The 5,000-nt window shown below is 42.4% G+C and overlaps 1 protein-coding gene across 1 annotated transcript in view; it reads left to right on the top strand.

Moving 5' to 3' along the window:
- Positions 1-5,000, top strand: part of kcnh5b (potassium voltage-gated channel, subfamily H (eag-related), member 5b) — a 39,010-nt gene that overhangs the window by 453 nt on the left and 33,557 nt on the right. The window lies entirely within an intron of this gene.

The following is a 5,000-nucleotide window of genomic DNA, read 5'->3' as shown; positions in this document are numbered from 1 at the left end:
GTTAAGCTCTACGTACGGGCTAATGAGTGGAGTTTATGTCTGATTAGCGCACAAGAATGATCTTAGAATTTCTGATGAATAAATGTGTTGTTTGAGTTTTCTCTATCATACTGTAGTGTAATGTAGTTTTTTCCGCCTCTAGCAAATACAAAGATTAGTAGCCTAATTATGTGAAACATCTTAATCAACCCTTTTCCTTTAATTCTAATGTTATGATTAGGCCATATCATGTTGTACCTATATAGATCTCAATACAAATTTCAAGTTTTTGCCTGAAATTGCACTGTGCTAGCCTGACGAGCCAGACCCACATCACTGTGCCTATTTACAAGGGCATTGTTCCCACCTGTTTTGGGGCCTACCATCAAATGTTGGACCTCTATAGAAAGCTGAGAACCTGTAGTTTTCGTAGGAAACAGTCAAAATAACTGTGTGATGTACTCACACAGAGTTACAGAGGCTAGAATATAGTTTTTTCTTTCTGCCGGATTACAAGCATCTCTGAACTGACCACATTTCAGCCCTCTGGGTCACTTGATATCCCTTAGAAACACAACTGAGCCCTAGCAGCAGGTCTTGTGAGGCTGTGTGCAAAAGTAGATCAATATAGAATGAAAATTTGAGTGCTTTAGACCATTATTTGCCAAGGTATGCTCATGCGTTTTGTAAAATGCCTATGGAAACTCCCCATAGGACTTTTTGTTATCCAAAATGCATACTGACACTCAAATGCTTACTTTGTGTAGAAGCATAATCCTGGTCTCAAATGAAAGGTAACACTTTGAAGTTTCTTGTGGACTATTTAGATTGTATGTCAGGTGTTCTGATATAGACTGACTACACAAAATATGGAATAATTACAAAAAAGTCTCTATTTTTGCATTACTTTGTTGGTTCAATGAGTGTGTATAAGATAAACTACACATCTGTACAACAATTAAATTTCTATGGATTCTTGTGAATATTTCAGTACCCAATATGTTGCATCTACATCTACTACACTGCAGCCAGAAGTCAGGGTAGCACCAAAAGCGGAGGAGGGGGAGAGGGGCATTTTGGATCAAATTTAATTGAGACATAATAAAATTAATCTGAAAATGTAAAGCACTATACACATTGTACATGAAAAAAGTTGTAATTTTTGGATTCCCAAGAGCCAAAGCTTTGAAATGGTGTATAACATTACTCTGCTACATAGCAATATGGTGCATACAATTGATTTAGAATGTTGGGGGGAGGTGGGGGAGGGGGGTAACCGTCCCGCCGGTGGGTCATGAGGATTAAACTGTTAATGTTATATTACCGGTATAAATATTGTTATTTTCTATATTTAGCGAGAATGTTGTTATAGCATTTTCCAAATGATGTTTGGAGCGATATTGTTCATCACAAGCATCTTGCGGAACGGAGGAGCACAAAATCACTGGTCACAGTGTTGCTCTTGGCCGCTAGAGGGCGCAGTACTGGGGAGACTCTTTTACTGTCAATAGGGAGACCGTGAGGAATCAGTACAAAGCATCATTGGGAACAGAGAGTGTGGAACTGTCCTGTTCTGTCAACGACAAGCTTTTGCATGTGCTAAATGCAAAGCAGACGCTGGCTGATCAGGTGAAAGGGCAGTAAGATCAGATAATCCTTTAATTGCCTCACAGTGGAGACATTTTGTTATTGCCATAACATGCCACTCATGGCTAGCCTCATGACTTCGCAGAGAGTCTGGCCTAGATCCATAAGCAAATGTTTATTTCCGGGTGGGAGGGCAGAGTTTGAGGTTTAAAATCATTGGAGTTCCTCTGAACCAATCACTAACAGCTGGCGTTTCGTCATACAGAGAACTTTCTCTGCATCACGGCCTTAGCAAACAAGCTTGCATCTTGTCATCGATAACAGTCACACGTTTCATCTAGTTATTAATTCACAGGACATTGAGTCCTTGTACTAACTCAACGGTTATTAAGAAATATGTAGGCTACATGTTACTGACTCATCCCAAGACTAAGCTACATTACCAACACAATTTGCTTCCAATACCCCAGTGAAGGACACATATAACGTTAACGTTAACTGTGGAACTTCCATATAGGCTAACCAAAGGTCCTTGATTGCTCTGCTTTAACCCTCTCTGGTATAAAGCATGTCATCTTAGTGGTGGGGAAAACGTTTGTATTTCAAATGACAGAATTAAGGTATGACTTAAGCCGAAGTAAACGAGGGCGAATCAAGCTATTCCAGACGGAGTACTGTAGGGAAAAGAAATCGAGCGGAAGTACGTATACAGGCGGAGCCAGGCTCTCATGGCAGCTACAGTACATTCTAAAACCAAAACCCCTGATGTGTTAATCCAAGTCACCCAGACAGATCCCAGGGCACAGGCACAGTAGAGGCCACTGGTGCACCTCTGATCTGGGTCTAGTGGATAAGGCGGAGCTTCTGCAGGCGCAGGGAGAATGTGTGTGTGTGTGTGTGTGTGTGTGTGTGTGTGTGCTGGGCCCTCTGCCATCTCTCCTCGGGGTGTGTGTGTGCAGACAGGGGTCAAGCCCTACGGCTCTGCTGTGGATTGAGGGTCATTAGATGTTGACCACAGGAGTGAGGACAGGGACAGAGAGAGGATAAGCGGAGTGTGTGGTGTCTCCATGGAGATACGGCGGTCGGAGTGTGTGGTGTCTCCATGGAGATACGGCGGTCGGAGTGTGTGGTGTCTCCATGGAGATACGGCGGTCGGAGTGTGTGGTGTCTCCATGGAGACACGGCGGTCGGAGTGTGTGGTGTCTCCATGGAGACACGGCGGTCGGAGTGTGTGGTGTCTCCATGGAGACACAGCGGTCAGAGTGTGTGGTGTCTCCATGGAAAAGATACTGTGGTCTGTTTGGTGTATCTCTAGAGATGAGGGTCCTACTGACTGACTACTGTATATGTGTGAATGATGGTCTAACTGGATCTGACCATAAGCGTGTGTTAGGGGTGTAACGGTACACAGAAGTCACGGTTCGGTTCATACCTCGGTTCGGACATCACGGTTCGGTACGAGTTCGGTACAATGGAGGGAAAAGCAAAACAAAAATGCAGAAAGCATTTTTTTTTGTACATGTCTCAGGCTGTACCACCTAGTGTCATACAGTCTCTTCCCTGAGCCATCTGCAACAGCCTGAAGTGTGTAAGATGTAGGCTAAACAGTACAATAAGTACCCAGACTCCATCTGTAACTTGTAAACAAAATAAGACAATCAGCTATAAAACTGAAAATAGGCCTACAGCATCTCTTATTTCTGAAAGTGCAAATTACATAGAAAAATGATTTTTAAAAATCCACTTAAGCAAGACCTTCAACATCTGTGTTTAGTTATATAAAGGGTCTACAATTTGCCTCAATATTTTTTTTATTGTGTGTAAAGTAATAATCTAGCCTACTAACTGTGAAAATATCACACTATTTTGCCTTTTTTTAAAAAACGAAATGGCTCCTTTCATTTCATAAACAGACTACAACTAGAAGTCACGTGACTTTGCCCTTTGACGTTAACTCACCGTAGCATGGTTTGTTTATTAGCTTGGTTAGCGTTGTCACTTTATTTTACTGTCTATGCACTTAACACTACCAGAACCTCATGTGAGAAGTTACAAGTTACCCCAACATAAAGGTAATTACCACGCGATTTACATAGCTTTCTGTCATTACGAAATCATTTAATGTAAGCCATAGGTTTTGGCCCTATTTGTATCCAAAGGCTGCTGAAGCGCAGGGGAAGTTTTTTCCCCTCGTTTCAGTGATTGGTAGCCTACATCATCTGGGTGATGGCTTCGAATATGTGTAGCATTTTTTCCACTCACATACCCAACAACTGCTGAACAACGCCGACACACAGTTTCATCTTATCCACCACTCTTTCGCCTGTACTAACGTTACTGTAACTGAAGTTCTCAAACTTGCGATCTTAAAGAGACCAGCGGATCCTCTAACTCTTGTGGGTCTAACCTTAGTGCTGCTAATGACTGACGGACTCGACCGACGACCTGACAAAAAAAACATAGGCGCCAATCAGAGCTAAGGCGAGGCTACAGATTAGCGTTAGGTGTCGCTAAAGAACTCCCGTAACTCTCGCTACTTAACAGTAATTGCGCATGACATTAATTAATCCGCACACGAGTTTTATGTATTTTTATACCGTGTATTCTCCGTGTAAATGCATGCACCGAACCGTGACGCCCGTACCGTTTCGGTTCAATACGAATACATGAACCGTTACACCCCTAGCGTGTGTTGACCGGTGTGATGGTCTAGCTCAGGGGTCGGCAATAGGCCTTTATCACGGCAGCCGAAGTAGGAAGTGAACAGCCCTGCTCCTGTGTGAGCACAGGTGTTTCTAATTAAGTGTCAGATTCGGCCACAGTTACTTCAACCAGAGGCCTCGTTAATGTTTTTAGGAACACCTTTGGTTTGCCTGCCAACAGGAAACTGAACAGCCCTGCTTCAGCTGCTGTGATAAAGGCCTATTACGTTTGGACCCGGGCCAATTTTTTTTCAGACAATGGCATCGCGGGCCATAGCTTTTGTAATGGGGGGGGGGGGGGGGGTTATAGGCCTACTATTTAAATTATTAATTATTATATTATATTAAAATAAACATCATCTAACTTTTAAAATGCATTTAATTTAATTCCATTAAAAACGTTTATTTGCTTATGTGCGCTGTTTTTATGCCGCCTGCTGCATCTCCTGTCGTCTCTCATGAAACAGGCGACTTGCCTAGCAACTTGCCTTAACTAATGTGTAGGCTACAAATATTATTCTTTTGGATGACGTGTAAATGATTAGCTGAACATTGCTATATGCTAGTTATCGATGCAAAATGTCGTTGTCAAAAGCCTTGAAAAGAAAAATTGATTCAGAATGCAGGACCTACAAAGAAGAATGGAAGCAGAGGTATGTGTTGAGCCTGCCTGCATTTCTTAATGCCAAGCCTATTAATTTAACGAAACATAGGCTATTTTTGACCTTGCCC

This window comes from Alosa pseudoharengus, unplaced genomic scaffold, assembly GCF_046254945.1.
Source record: "Alosa pseudoharengus isolate Yale_2024_CS ecotype anadromous, Long Island Sound unplaced genomic scaffold, YU_APseudo_1.1 YU_APseudo_1.1_scf_2, whole genome shotgun sequence".
Lineage (NCBI taxonomy): Eukaryota > Metazoa > Chordata > Actinopteri > Clupeiformes > Clupeidae > Alosa > Alosa pseudoharengus.
Note: the sequence above shows the minus strand (reverse complement) of the source record. Positions and strands in the feature narration are given on the sequence as shown.